Source organism: Taeniopygia guttata, chromosome 1 (genome assembly GCF_048771995.1).
Source record: "Taeniopygia guttata chromosome 1, bTaeGut7.mat, whole genome shotgun sequence".
Classification (NCBI taxonomy): Eukaryota; Metazoa; Chordata; class Aves; order Passeriformes; family Estrildidae; genus Taeniopygia; species Taeniopygia guttata.
In genome coordinates this window covers 57,166,806-57,182,582 of record NC_133024.1, presented here as the reverse complement: position 1 = coordinate 57,182,582, position 15,777 = coordinate 57,166,806, and the positions used below count along the sequence as shown (strand labels likewise).

The 15,777-nt window shown below is 38.3% G+C and overlaps 1 long non-coding RNA gene across 3 annotated transcripts in view; it reads left to right on the top strand.

Moving 5' to 3' along the window:
- The first annotated feature begins 324 nt into the window (after nt 1-324).
- Nucleotides 325-15,777, top strand: part of LOC115495049 (uncharacterized) — a 33,362-nt gene continuing 17,909 nt past the window's right edge. For 2 of the 3 annotated variants that reach the window (XR_012055734.1, XR_012055732.1), the window contains exons 1-2: nt 325-490; nt 13,081-13,433. This is a non-coding gene — a long non-coding RNA (uncharacterized lncRNA). The remainder of the gene's footprint in view (nt 491-13,080; nt 13,434-15,777) is intronic. The other variant, XR_012055733.1, reaches the window with a different exon arrangement.

The window sequence follows — 15,777 nt, the reverse complement described above, 5'->3', positions numbered from 1 at the left end:
ACTTAATTAGCTAACAACACACTACATTTGCTCAGCCCGTGTGTCTGAAGAGCTGGCATCATTAAAATAACACCTGTGGATTATGTCTAATTATCGAATTTTTTGAGAAAGAGGTATACATTTTAATTTTCTGCCTTTTAAAACTGAAGTCAGAGTTTAACAAGTTGATATTTATGAGAGAGGAGATTTTAATTTGTAACGCGAGCAGCGGGTTGTTTTGCTTTTTTTTTTTTTTTTTTTTTTTTTTTTTTTTTTTCCCCTTAATAGCCACAAGGTGGCACAGCCCGCCCGCAGTTCGCCCCGAGCCGCGCCGGGGATGGGGATGGGGATGGGGATGGGGAGTGGGATTGAGACGGGCATGGGCATGGGCACGGGCCGAGAGCGGGGCTTGGCTCGGGGCCGCTGCAGCCAGGGCGGAGAGCAGCTTAAAAACAAGCAGGAGAAATGGCCAGCGGGGAAAAGGGTGATAGAAGCAAGAAGACCCCTTCAGGTACGGAGCTGGGCTACGTTCATGACTGCCACTCGCAAACCTAGGTGGAAATAAAAGGTTCCTGTAAGGGGCGGTGTTAGGAGAAGGGATGCAGGGAGAAGGTGTCTGTGTGATCCCTCACCACTGTCCCAGTGTGCTACATCTGGTGTTTGTGTGTGTGTGTGTGTGTGTGTGACTGGGGATGCAGCATTTAGTCACTGCCTGGCTCTCTGCCTGCAGCTCCCTGCGCATCTTCGTTAGAGATGTTGTAGGGTTTGATAAGTTTCTGGGTGAGAAAAGTGGGGCACCCCCCTCGGTCCCAGTTTGTCGTGCACACACCTTCTTTGGCATACTGCAGATTGCTGCAAAGTAGCACCAGTCATACAGGGATTGATTCTGGAATGCCCTTTCTGTAACCACACTGGGGCAGAGACTTGCTTTGTTTATGTTCAAGGCAGTGGCAAATGTGCTGGCAGTGCTTAAACAACACATGGCTTTTCATAGTGGAGCCTAATTTTAAGTACACTTCAGTGATACACTGCCAATAGATTAGCATGGGGGATCCCACCAAATTATACCCTGTAGCTTGTGATAAAATACATTTTCCAAAGCAACAAGCATTTGAAGGGAGGTGATGGCAAATACACTTGTTTTGGTACTAATTTAAACAAAAAAAAAAATCCTTTCAAAGCATAGAAAGGAACTTGGCAAGTGAACTGGTAGGAGAGATCAGATTCCCTGATGTTTTAGGGGACTGCTGCCTGGGAGTGAGGTCATAGGTGCCCTGTGAAGCATGTCTTGCAGAAGATGCAAGGAATCACCTTTCTCCTCAACTACAGGGATTTTGAATGCAAGAAATCATCTTTTTCCTCAACTACAGGGATTTTGGATGCAAGAAATCTCCTTTCTCCTCAAATATGAGGATTTTCTAGACACCACTGCATCTCTGTGCTGCCTTATCACAATACAGGGGGTAGTTTGGAAGAAAGGAATGATCAAGGCAAAGCTCGGGTCTCCTATAGCAGTTACAGTGCCCCTGGCTGGCTCAATTGCACAGAACCACCATGAAGGAACAGTCAGGCAGCAGCTCTGAGAGAGTTTCTTCATGGCAAATTGGAGTGGTGATTGAGGCACTGATAAACTGGTTGTCTTCCCTGAGGGCCTGGGGCTTACTGCCAGACTGAACAGCCAGTGGGTGTATGGCTGTCTTTCCCAAAAGAAGAAATAGGGTATAACATTTCCACTGCTTCTTAGTTCCATCAGTACGGCATTTCATCCTGTATTTTCTGATCCTGAAGGCTATATGGTAGGTGGGTTAGGTCTTTCAGGTACAGGTGGTGCAACAGGAACTTGAAATCAAGCTTTTTCTCCTTCTTCCTCAGAGACTTGGGGGAAAAGATGAGCTCAGAGCTTGTGTGCATCTACAGTGCAGCTGCTGACACCATTCCAACATCCCTGCAGGTATCAAATATGTGGATTATTGGAGGCCAAGGACTATGCCTGGCACATGTGCACATACACCCTACACAAACCTCCCATTTCCAGGGTATGAGGTACCCTGAAGTGAGTTCAATCCACTGCTGATGCTGTGCTACTGGGCTGCTAAAGGTGACAAGATCCCACAGAACAGCAAACAAAATTGATTTAGTGTGGCCCAAGGTTTAATATACATACTTCAGGGTTTTTTTTTTAATGCAGTGACTGTTTCATATAGAGTATTTATTAAATTTTTTATACTCTGTTGTGGACACTCATGACAACACAGCAGGTGTTCAACAGGCATGCCCTGGCAGGAATAGCACAGATATGTTCAGATGGAGAGCGAATGACATCAGAAGTCAAAAATCACACCAAAACTTCCATCATTGTGGGAGTAAGAATTTAGGCCAGAGCTGCTGGCAGATAAAAGACCCCCTTCATAAAATACCATTTGTAACCTATTGTAGATGGTTTGCACTCTCCCCCAAGTTATGAAATTGCAAACAATAAAACCTACTTAATCAAAATGTATGTGGTCATAACCTGAATTTTAAACAAGTTTTGGAATTTGCACAGGAAAGCCAGTCACATAAAGGTTTTTTAACAGGAAGATTGGGGGTTAAAAAATGACTGAGGCTAAGCAGAAATAAAACCAAATATTGGACTATATGACAATCAATCATTTCAATGTAATTGAACTCAGAAAATATACATTTCATCCTCTCACCTGAACATTGAAATTTTACTTGTAAGGATACCACTAAAAAATAGGTGCATTTTACTGTGTATAGCTCTGTGTTTTCACAGCACAACTTACAGCTTTGCAATTAAGGCACCCTTTCTTTTTCATTTTGTTTAGCAGCCACACTAGTATTTTTTTCCTATGACTATAGGATTTCAGCCTGTATTTCTTGATCCTGAAGATAAACCATCCTGGGCAGTGCAAAGGGGTTAGACATAGATCAGTCAGGAATTAACAGGTTAGTTAATTTCAAGTGGTTGAACTTTAAGCAGCATTTAGATTATCCCATGCTAAAGCATCTCAAGTTATAAATCACAGTGGTAAAAGATAGTGAATCTTGAGGGTATATCATTAGCAAACCTTCCCTAATGATTTTAAAACCTCCCAGATGAATGGGTATATTGACACAACTCTGTCCACAGTGGGGAATATTTGTAGTTTAACAGCTATAAATCCTAGAATAGTTGAGTAATTTTACACTAAAACCAACTCTGTAAATGTTATACACACCACCATGAATTCTCCTGGCATATTAGCTTATTTAATAGCTCTGACAGAGAGTTGCCATCTATTGCTTTCTCCACTGGCAGGTTCCCAGCAAGGGAAGCTGTAACTGTCCCACTCTGTTCATGGATCAGGTACCAAATTTTTGTATAGGGACCCAACTGCACACAGTGGATGAAGGAACTGGGAGGTTTCTGCTCCAGCTCTTCTGGGGAGTATAGGTATAAGTTTTATATAAAACTTATTGTTGATCCTCTGCCTCCTGAGAATTCACCTTTTCTGACTTATTGGGATCTTTTCTTTTTAACACCAAGTCCTTGCTCTGAGTTTAATCTTGGAGAAAAATAAAAAAAATTCCACCATATATTGACAGCCAGTAATTTATTCTATCTTCAACTTGAGTACAGACAGATGCATCAGGAATATTTTCAGTATGAAAGAGACCAGGCTTTGATGGAAAAAGTGCAGGTTTATGCTAGAGTTTAAGGTTCTTACAGTGCATATTCAGTTATGGTAGTGATATATGTTGATAGATTTAAAAGTGGCATCTCTTATAGTGTGAATAAATATAGCATACTTCATGTAGCTGCAAAAGAACATTTCTTCTAATGAAAATACATACATAATTAATGCTATGGACCTCATTATGTATGAAACAGTGGAATAGTTCTGAACTACTCGAGACATCTGTCTAAACAAATCAATGAGAAATCTTGGAGATCTATACTAATAAGCTTCTTGTGATCCAAATGTAAGTCTTTCCTATTAAAAATGGTGATCCTGTTGATCCTTTTAACAGTAACATTTATAGAGACTGAATTAATACAGTAATGGCCTCATCAAACTTCCCTGTATTGTAATTACAAAGATCTGGTAGGGGGTATATCCTTTTTCTAAACATTGTCACATCATTTTATGCTGATCCCTGATCCCACTTTCAATATATCTAGGATTACCGTACTGAACAGTACATAAAGCAAACATTACCTGCAATCAATACTATAAAGGCCTGTCTGAGTCAGCTGCAAGTGCACTTTAGAAACTGCCTCTTCTTAAATCATGGCATGGCACTGGAGATCAAACAAAGCGCTGAAGATGTCAGTCCCTGAATTTACATCTCAGGGTTTCACAAAAGGGCATTTACAGTGGAAGACCCTGCAAAAAACTCACATACCCTGCACTTAAGGAGAAATGTCAAAGTCTGTTTATTCATCCTTTTGCTCAAATGGCCTGATCCTCAAATCTCACTGAAGTTAATGAAGTGACTCAGGTTATAATGGGGTTTGGATTAGAAATTTATTAAAATAAGTGTAAATATTTCTATTTCACTGGCTTAAAATTTTTCCCTAAGCAATTACACCTCTCAAGCCGTCAAGATGTTACGATTTAAGGGTATAATTGAAGTATATGAGTTGGTTTATATTCTGAGAATGCAGTGTCATTTCTGGTTTGGCAATCTGTGTAAATCAAAGCCATATATAAAGACACTTAGATATTCTCTACTATTTGCACATTACTGCTAAAAAATACAGAAAGTATTTTTCTCTCTTTCCTTTTCTTCTCCAGAACTATTCTTTAGCATTTTTCTTTTCTACACAGGTAGTAGCAAGAAATAAAATAAAATCTGACTGTAGTATTTTTGAATTAAAAGACACAAATATCAAAAAACTTGTTAAACAGAAAGGAAAAACTGGGTAAAATTCTATTAAAAACTATACGCAAAATCTCAAATGAATTGTGTATATGTTCACTGAGGATATATGTCCTAAATCAGGAGAAGGTTGCTTACACTAACACACTGAGGTATACATAAAGTTCTCATGTTATTTATCCCTGTTCAAAACATGGAAACTTCTTAATTTCAAACTGTGATTTGCAAAGTTGAAAGGGCAACATTATTTTTAGTGATGGAACTACCAGAAAACATTTGTTAAGAGTGCTGTAAGCTAGTCTCCCTAGAGTTCCCCCTGAGAAGGGCTAATCTGCATGACTAATATTCAGAGTGTAATTCCCTCCCCTGGGCAAGAGTTCCCATTGCACTGACAGTCCTTTCTCTGGCTGTTGCTTTGAGTGGTGCCTTCTCCACTCCGTCTGGTCCTGAGGGAATAATGCTTAGTGGAGGACTATAAAAGAAACAGGATGTCAGCACTCAGCACACCAAAACTCTCATCAGGGATAGCAGGAGCCCCTACATATGCAGGTTTGTCTGCACCATTCAGAGAGAAATAGCTCATTTAGGGTTGTTAAGGTGGAATATTTTAGACTTCATTCTCAAGAAAACATATCTTTTGAGACTGTGATCATTATCTGTCTACCCATTCCTTTTTTTTTTTTTTTTTCGTTTTTGGCAATGTTGACCCTAGCATAACAAAAAAAAAAAAAGTGTAAAAATTAAATCCTTTTGTATTTCATGGACATACATAGCTATGTAGAGAAAAGAGGCCCAAATAAAAGAGAGAGAATATGGCTGAAAGTCAGTTATCTCCTCTATTTTAACAAGGGGATTCCCAACACCAAGCCCATCAGTCAAAACATACCATAAATAGGGGCAAAACTCTGCAGACAGTTAAAGGCCCTGTAAGGAGAAAGTGTTCTGAGTGACACCCTTTAAAGTTCAGAGGAGAAAGATCTCCTTTCTGCATAGCAAAGGACTAGTCCCAATCGATTGCTGTCAGCAGAAGCAGGTAGGCAGACAGCACAAATGTGGAAAACAGCTGAATAATGGGAAAAACACCCAGAATTCCAGGAGACAAAATATCTCATAAAAATTAATGTAAGATATATGAGGAGATGCACCCACCAAGCTCAGACATGAATCTGCACAGACACAGCTTCTTTTACAAGAGCTGCAGCACATTATCAGTTTTGATCGACACCTGAAGAAGATGCATACTCCATAAATGATAGTTCAACATGAGAAAAATGTAAGTTATCTAGGCATTATTTCTAAATTTGTTGAGCTAGACCAGCTCAATTTGTTAACAGTTGCACATCCAAACAATCTGGATTTTACTATCAGTCCAGGCACTGCAAAAGTACCGGTCCCTCCCTGAAGCAGCCTTGCAGAAATCCTCATTCTAGAACAAATGTGTTCATATAAACCAGTACTAAAGTAAAACAGAAGAGCATTATACTAAACTGTAAGTTTCTTATGAATTCTCTTCTTGTGAGTTTTATTTAAAAGAGAGCACAGACAGCAAAAGAGCTGTTTGTTTATAATGCAATACATAATAATACATACATTTTCATTAATAGCAAGACAATTGCCAATGACATGCTTGTTTTTCTCTACCTTTTTTTTTTTTTTAGCTGAAAACAATAGAACATTAAGAAAAGTGGGAAATGCAGTAGCTGCTGCAACAGTGAAGGTTTCCTTTTTCTTTAAAAGAGAAACTATTTTTATACAGATTTCAAATATTATTGTATTAGGAAAAAATAAGAAAATGTCCTTTGGACTCCTTGTATTCCTGAAGCAATTACAGTAATTCTATTAATGTGTTATGAGCTGCTTTTCTGATTCGATCCAACATAATTGCACCAGTTTGCTAGCATTTTCAGATTTCAGTCTCTAGTTCCCACATAAATGGCTAAGATTTCAGTGTCTATGCTTTCATTGTCTTTGGTTTTCTTTGGTTGGAGTCACCTCTTGGCTATCTTCAGAGAAATTTTTCCATGCTCTGTAAGCACAGCTAGCGTTGCTAGCATATGCTTTTGTGCATCAGATAAAACAAATCTCCCTGTGAGGCCAACTGGAGATGCCAGCCACATTTTCATTCCCTATCATAATTGATACCATCACCAAAGCTTTTTCTTGTCACCAATAAACAGTAGACTCTCAATTACTTGCTCTGAATTTATCACTGTGCACAGTTTTCATTCCTGCTTGCAGGATATAAGCTGTGCTCAGTCCAAGATACCTGCAAGTGTCAGAGGCCATGGAGAAACACAGTTCCCATATACCCTTAAGTAGTATTTCCTGAGACCTTACTCCTGGTTAACCTTCCTGCTGCCCACTGCTATCTCACCTCAGAGAGTGAGTAGCACTTCTCAGACTTTCCAGTCTTTCTTGTGGAAGACTTCAGCTTTATACAGATGTTCCACTTACCCTGCCCTCTGACCTTAAATTGCCAGCCAACATGGGCAGGTTAAGGCTGCAGAACAAAAAACATTCTGAAGGTTTACAGCTTTGTGTGGATTTAGAAATGGGGACAGCAAAAGATATGGAGACTTCTCCATGTGTCCCATTCAGAACATATCAACAATTTCCAGAATTACTATGATCTCACTGGTAGTATAGAGCTGGAAGACCAGAGTCCAGATCTCATATAAATCAAATGTCTCTTCTGTTGATGATACACCCCCCGTGCACAAACATCCTAAGTCCAAATATGTGCTGTTCAAGCTGATGCAATTTGGATGAGTCACCATCCCTGGAGGGTGATGTGATGTGTAGATGTGGCACTTAGAGACATGGTTTAATGGTGGACTTGACAGTGTTAGGTTAAAGGTTGGATGCAATGGTCTTGGAGGTTTCTTCCAACTTTAATGATTCTCTGATTCTCTGTGAGGTAGCTACCTACTCTAAATATATATTAATATTGTTACAACATCCATGATACCGCATTTATTTCCTGCTTTGCTCTATTCTGTGATTATCACACCAGCTTTCCTGTATGTCACTTCACCATGTGTTTATCCCCTCATCCCAACACCTCTCATGGTGGTTACTCTGAAGAGAAAGATAAATTACTGTTGGATACAGGTCTTCACCCCTTCCTGATTCACAAAATTTATGCCTTGCCAGTAAATGCTGGAGCAGACCCACTGTGTATTTTAGGTCAATTGGTCTCTGGAGGAGAACATATGGGGAAGGGAAGAATCTGGGCAAAAGCAGCATCAAAACATGGACTGGGAAGTTGTCCTTGTGCTGTAACTTCCACCTGGCATACGTTTCTCTCAGAACTGGTCTTGACAGCCTGATAATAAAGTTACTGTGATGCAGTAGAGCCTCCTCCCGATGAAAGTCTTTTCCTACAGACCCCTTTTTATCCCTGATATTGTGAAGAGTGTTTTTTTTTGCTTTTTTTTTTTTTTTTTTTTTTTAGGGGGGGGGGGGGTATTGTTATCTGGAAAGACTTTAGTAATTAACTAATTCTTTCATAATTTTTAGATTGCACATTTGGTATTTCCTTGGCTCCCTGACTACTAATGCTTACCATGCCAAATAGCTCCTTTTTTGGAATGTTCTCTGTGGCATTCAGCTGTACTCTATTGTGGTCTGAAAGAATCTGGACCATGTTACTTGTCATTAGAAATGTATCCAGGATTTTCTAGGATTTGGGGGAGTTCAAATTTGAGACTCAGGTTTTGCCTGTTAGACTGATCCCTAGGTGCCAAAGGGAAAGTCTGAGTTTAGAGTTGCTGCTGTTCAAAGTTTGACAGTATTTAAAGTGGATGTTTCAGGCCTAACTCTGCTTGTTATATTTCCCAAAGCTTTCCAGCTATTGTGCATTCTGTGCTATAATAACCAATGCTCCAGCACTCGACTGCACTACTTATAATGCTCCCAGTGCTACTTGACTCTGCTACTAAAAATGCACCTGATGATAATGCCACTTGCCCACTACTTCCTAATGCACCACTGGTTGGCTCATTACTGGATGCCTGGAGGCAAAGTGAACTGTTCCAGTCTTTCTCTCCACCTTGGCAAAGATAAGGGTAGCATAATAAATACTATTCAGCCATTTGATTTCCCAGTTCCACTGAGTTCACGCATTTGGAATAGGTTGTAAATTCTCTTGAACACAATCACCCCTAGATTATCACTGATGCACATACCCTGAACTCTGTGCTCTTTATTTCAAAACAAGGGCTGTCTTCAGCTCAGCAGCTCAGCTCAGCTGCTTTCCCATCTTCATGTGCAATAGATTGTATCTTTAACAAATTATTAATGTTCCTATTACAAACTGATTTGATTTATATTTTTGCTGCTAGCAATGGTCTAATTATTTTTGTATTACTGTGTGGTCATAATGATAATTGTTCTCAATTTACACACTGACTAAGCATTTACTTTCACAGATTTGGAGATTGTGAGATTACTGATGAGAAAAAGCAGAGAATGTAGAAGTTTAATATAATTAGTTGTAAGGGAAGTCTCTAATAAGGAACCATAAAAACTCAATTTTCATTGAAAGGATCATTTTACACTGTATGGTTTCTGTGTTGGTATGTGGGGTTTTTTTGTTTCTTTTTTTTTTTTTTCCCTAGAAGCAGAACAAGCTGATCTTACTGTCACAGTTATTTTATTTGATCAGTCTATTTATATGTGCTTTGTAGGTTTTTGGTTTGAGCAATAATATGTAGAGGCTAGTGAACCATTTTAAGGACTTAGACCTAACTGCTCCATACATCTTATGATATTTGAGGGAGAATAAGATATCCTGGCCCTGCCATTTTCCACGGAGCCAGGATTTGCTTTGGGATTGGCAAGATACACATAGGTGTGTAAAACATCCACCAGGGAGAAAAAGGTGGATAAGATAACCACAAAATAAACAAATTATCACAGAAGAAGTCTGAGCTTGCTAACAGCTTGTCCATTGTCTGTAAGCCCTGTAGGTTTCACCAGGGAGTCATGTTGTAAATAGTGATTTGACAGTAATTATGTGGATTTGTGAAGGAATGTTTGCCATGCATATTGAAGGTGGAAAGTTAAAACCTGAGCTCATCACCCGAAGGTGTTTTTGTACTTAATAGGAAGAAACAAATATCTGTAAAGAGGAATTCATCTGGTCTTTGCTAGATTGCTGTCTGAGGCTGACTACTTCCTGGGAGGTGCTTACTGCATGCCATTAACCCCAAGGAAAGCAAGAATTATACTGTTCTTAGACAATAGGAGTTTAGATGCCTAGTTTACAAGGGATCAATCCCATCCATAGAGGGTTTAAATTACCCACTTTCACTATAAAATAGGGTAAAAAACAATGAAAGGGAGTGGGTTTTTTAATACCTTCCAAGCAAAACACAATTGTACTACTGGAGCAGAGAAAAATTCAGCTCCCTGTTCTGTCTCCATGAGAATATTTTTCTTCTCCATAAGAATAACAAAATTATTTTAACAAAAGCTTTTAGGGAAATTATTATTAATTCCATATAAGAAGAGTATTATTTCTGCTAAATTATACCAATTAAATAATCTGAAATCATCAATGGCTATAAACATTCTGCAGAAAGATATTCAAAATGTTTGTGTAATAAACCCTATTTTAGCCGATTTTGTATTTTTTTAATATGTTTGCTTATGTTCACCTATACATTCATAATGGTAGATTTCCAAAACTGCAGATTTTCATCATGTGACATCAGAACAACAGTATTTAGGAAAACAGCGCAATCTGTGAAGGAGCAAGTAGTTGTTGTTACACAACTCCATTAATTAGAAACATAGTTTGACAAGTTATAAACCTTCTTCCTAATTTTAATTCTACCTGGTAGATCTGTAGGAATGAGTTATTAATGCTGATATTCTGAAATGCCACTTAGGTCTTGTGTAATCAAAGAACTGTATTCTCTCAGAACACAAAGGAACCCCTAGTGTGAATCTGTAATTAACGTGCTGAAGGGAATGTTTCCACCCATGTACTGAACACAGTTGTTGGACTAATAAACAAGCACAATGGATTCATCCTTTCAACGTGATCAAAGAATACATAAAGATACAGGCACATGTAATTTTGGGAAGTGTGGAGACATTGCTTAGCATAAGCTTATATCACAGGAAGGATGTTAGATCTGTGTTTTTGTATATGAGCAATTTCCAGAAGAGATACAAAAACATCTTGCCTAGGCTGGCACAATGATGCAGTGTGTATTAGACAAAAGATGGGGTAGAACATTTGGTAGAAGTAAAACCTGGTACCACTTTCTAGATATTGGAAAGACTGGGAAGACTCCTGAACTAAAAGGACTCTTTCTAGGTAATGCAAAGATATTATGAAAAGAAATTATGTTTTATCAGATGAACAAAATAGGCAGCTTTCCAGGCACAATAGTCTTTAGGTAATTTCAGGTTCATGAGTCTATGTCTTGATTGGGGGTTTAGATTTTTTTTTTCAAAGTGTTTTAGTTAGTAATAAAATATATCATTCCATACAAAAATTGCTTTGTTTATGTCCTTAGGACACTGTGGTTACTGTGCATGCCACCCCAATGGCTGCCTTAAGCAGGCTGACCAAAGGCATATATTGTCCTTTCTTAGTTTTGTCTCAGTAAAATATAAGTCGAGCACAAAAATCACTGATGTTTTTTATCAAAAGGTGAACCATGGCCAGGGGGTGGCCTCATTTAGCTATCTCACACTAAGAACAGTATAAAAATACAAGAGACTCGCCTGTTAGATTTGAGAGTAGGATGGCTACTCTTGTTAACAGAAACAGCCATCCTGCTGACAGAAATAGCCATCATTTTTGAACAAAGATACAGTCCAAAATTGTGGATGTGCAGCAGCACCTATTCATAACAGGCTGTTGCATTTTTGTAATTGCAACAAGAGGAAGGGGTCTTGTTTTTATAGGATAATTTCTATATGTTAGTTATTCCTGCTTAGTAACCAGTGTTTAAGATTTAGTCTAGAAACAAAATCAAATTTATGTATATTTAGAGATGCATGAGAAAATATACCATTGAGGTCCCTGGTTATTTTTAATATTTTTTCCCATGGATACTTGGTTATTGCCAATATTTGCAGAAAAAAGTATTTCCAGACTTAAAAAAGAAATCCAGTTTCTCCCCTTGAATAATTTCAAGCCAAAATTATTCTAGAAGTCATATTCAGTACTCTTAACTCTTGACTGTTGTGCCAGGGCCTAGGGATATGATCTGTCTTTGAATTATCTACAAGTTATCAAATTAAGAAATCTATATCATAACACATTCTTGAAATAGGGAAAGCTGATAAGTTCTACTTGTAGCTGAATGGTCAGCAAAGGCCTCAAAAGTAAAAAAGTATTTAAAAACCTCAATAAATCCACATCTATCTATCTATCTATCTATCTATCTATCTATCTATCTATCTATCTATCTATCTATCTATCTATCTACCACAATGTTATCTAGATAGTTTCTTAGTGGTTTTTGTTTTCCCAATGTAGAGCCTATCATCACAGAATCTAAACACCTAACACTAAACAACATGCAAACTAAAGAAGCTGACAAAATACTTGCCTGGAACATCGCAAATCTTCCTATTTCGTGCTGTGCTTGCAAGCTCATGCATGAATGCTCTCCCCATATTACTGAGCTTTTGTTTGTTAAGATAGCGAGGATAAATGAGGAAATATATATTTTTTGACTTGAACTGAAAGTGCAGAAATATTTCCAGTGTTTCACATTGCAATTTATTTTTTATTTTTTACCATAAAGTTTTATGGTAATGAGGGGAGTTCATGGACATTGCTTTCTCTGATTTCCAAACCTGATTTTATTTATTAATAATTTTCAAATGTCATGAAACCTCAATTTGCTATGTATGACATTGCTTCTTCTGAAAAGGAAATCCTGTGGATTGTTAAATTATCAATGCAATTGGTTTATCGTTGAAAGTAAAGAGACCTGAAAGCAGAGAGAAGCCTTGGGGAATTCATAGTAAATCTAATCAGGTAAAAAAGCATTTGTAAATCTCAGTGCATCTTCATATTATTTTTCTTTGTGGTAACCATATTTTCAGGAAAACTTTTGTGGTATTGTGTTGTAAAACTAGGAACAGTCATTCCTTATTCTCTAGCACGGTATACTGACTGCATATGCATATGTACTCCTTCTCTGTCTCTCCCCCTTTCCTGTTCTCCCTTTTTGAACAATATTGATTTTTTTGCTTATTTTGTAGGATCCCATAATGGACTTTTTTCAGTGGAACTCACTCTGAAAGTCGCATCCAACTCCTGAAATGAAATGCGGAATATGGACCACCTTGCTGTAAAAGCCACTATTCCAACTTTTAGCTCCTCCAAATGCTGTATATTTTTAGTTTGGGACCCTACACCTACTGCATAAACTCTGGCTGGATGGTGTGCTGTGTGTTACCAGCAGGGCTCAAGGCTGCGAGGCAAAAATGCCCACAACCTTTCTTTTGCCTACCTGCTCTCTGACTCTCTCTCAGGCTTCAGCAATTATGTACCTCAGAGTCTTCACACCAGTGGAGAAAAAGAACCTTCTTTAAACAGTTTTGCCATCTGTGAGGTCTGTTTAAAAGTCATTTACCTCTGCTGTTCTAAACCCATCAGCTGTTATGCACATGGATAATTTTATGGACTGGGCTATACCCTTGAATAGGTAGAGACACACTCTGACAGTTAAGCTATGTAAATGCCGAGCTGTTTGCAGCAAGAAGGCTCTAGCTTTTAAGATTTTCTGGCAGAGACTATGCAAAATGGATGCTTTTTTATCGTTCTCTGCCCATGCCCTCCATTCAATTGAACATCCTACTTGCCCCAGATTATAAATGTTCACCTGGCACAGTGGTGGATACACCTCACTCAGGAGCCAAGTGAATGTGGCACCAGGAGTCTTTGGATTATGGAACACTAATGAGCTCAGGTGCAATTGGAACAAATCCAGAAGCTATGGGCGGACACAAGGAAAATTAAGGAGTGGGAAAATTCTTGTTTGGTCTTGTTATTATTAATGTGCAGACAGAAACGATATGTGTCTGTGACAGTTGTATTGGTGTTTATCAGCAAGGCAAGTGTTTTTAAAAAATATCAAAAAATGGCATTTTTTGTTCATAAAATCATATAAATTCTATCTAGTTTTTATGGTATATGTAAATTATGTTTTGGATTTGATATAATCTACAAAAGTATGATTAAATCTTTTTCTGTTTTATTTCATTCTATCATCCATGATAAGATGACATCCCTGAACTGAAAAGCCATATTAATTAATAAATAGTCCAATATTTACAATAACTTCTTTGAAAAAGATGGGTTTTATCCAAACACTGAAGCAAAAGCTTCAATAGAATTTCTTTTTCCTGCAAATAGGATAGTTGCCTTTGGAATTTGCAGTCTCCACTCAGTGCACACCTTTTCCACAAAGCTGTATTACCTCTTACACAGCTTTGCTCTCAGGACCTGCCTTTCATCAGTTGTTCTTCACTCTGCATTTATCTTTCCTTCCTTTAGTTACAGCACTAGAGCTAGATCACCCCCTCCAGAGACAAACCCAACATCTATAGGATGAATGTCTAGCTGGGGTCACCCTGCACAGTGCTCCCAGCATCTCTCCAGGCAGGGTGGTCCATGCAAGGTCTATATTTTTATTCCTGCCTCTTTGTGCCCATTTGTAAGACTGGAGATTGGCAGGCTTCAGGGAAAAGATAATACAGCTTCAGTTTGCTGTTTCCTAGGAGATTCAGTCTAGAGCAATAAGGGCTGCTGAGCCTCTTTGGAAATCATGATCCCTGGCTGAACCAGGAAGACCTGCTCACACATGGCTCCCCCTTAGAAAGCCTGGCACTGCTGGGGCTGCCTTTAGGGGATGCCCTGGTGCTCAGTGTATCCTGCTGAGACAGCTGAACTCTTCAGGCATGGACCAAGGTCTATTCAGGAGAGAAAAAAGCAGATGAATTCCAGATGAAGCTGGAAGCAGTGACTCTAGCTTGTGATAAATATACAGCTAGAGCTGAGCCATACTTGGTCTGTCTGAAAAAGGTATTAGAAATGGCCCAATAAAACCTGATAATCATACATTAGTTGTATATGAAGATTAAGGACACCTTTTGTATTATATTTAAATATATGGAGATGAATGAAAAATATAGACTGGCCTTTGAATTAGCAAGTGGATTGCATCTAACTGAACTTTGATAACTGAGTTTGTCTAAAGAGATTGTTTTAGCACATAATATACTTGGACTCAATGTGCATGGAAAATAATTGCACAATGGCAATAAAAGGTAGATTAGCACAAGATCGTAGTGTGTGAACTACAAAAATTATTCTAAAGTAAAAATAAGTCCTTCGCTGTAATTCCTTCAGAATCAGAATCGGATTAAATGTTATAGAAAGTATCAGCAATATCTCAAATACAACATACAGGAAAGCATTTATGTTTTTTCAAGAAATACAAATGTAGCAGACATTGACAATATGGAAGGTGATCAGAATATCACATGGGAAGAAATGGATAGGCTTTAGAACTGGGACAGGGTATGTGATTTAATTAGTTTGAAATACGAGGTAATGAACATAGGGAGCAATGAGAATTTCTTCAATCAGAAGGCTCACTGGTTGAAACAGGAAGACTTAGGGGTATTAATCAGTCAAAGAATTATTATGCACCACCTAGGTGCATGTAGCAGTAAAAAATGGAAATAGAATTCTCAGATGTATCCAGTGAGGCTTTTGCAAAACGAAAACATTAAGTATTAATTATAAGTTGCACTGTTGAGACATTATCTGGTATGGAGTTTAGAATTCCAGTCATAAAAACTCAACACATTAAACTCCTAATGGAGCAAGTGGAGAGAGGAAAAGAGTTAATAGCAGTGCTGCAGGAACAGAAAGCCTGTTTTATGGTTAAA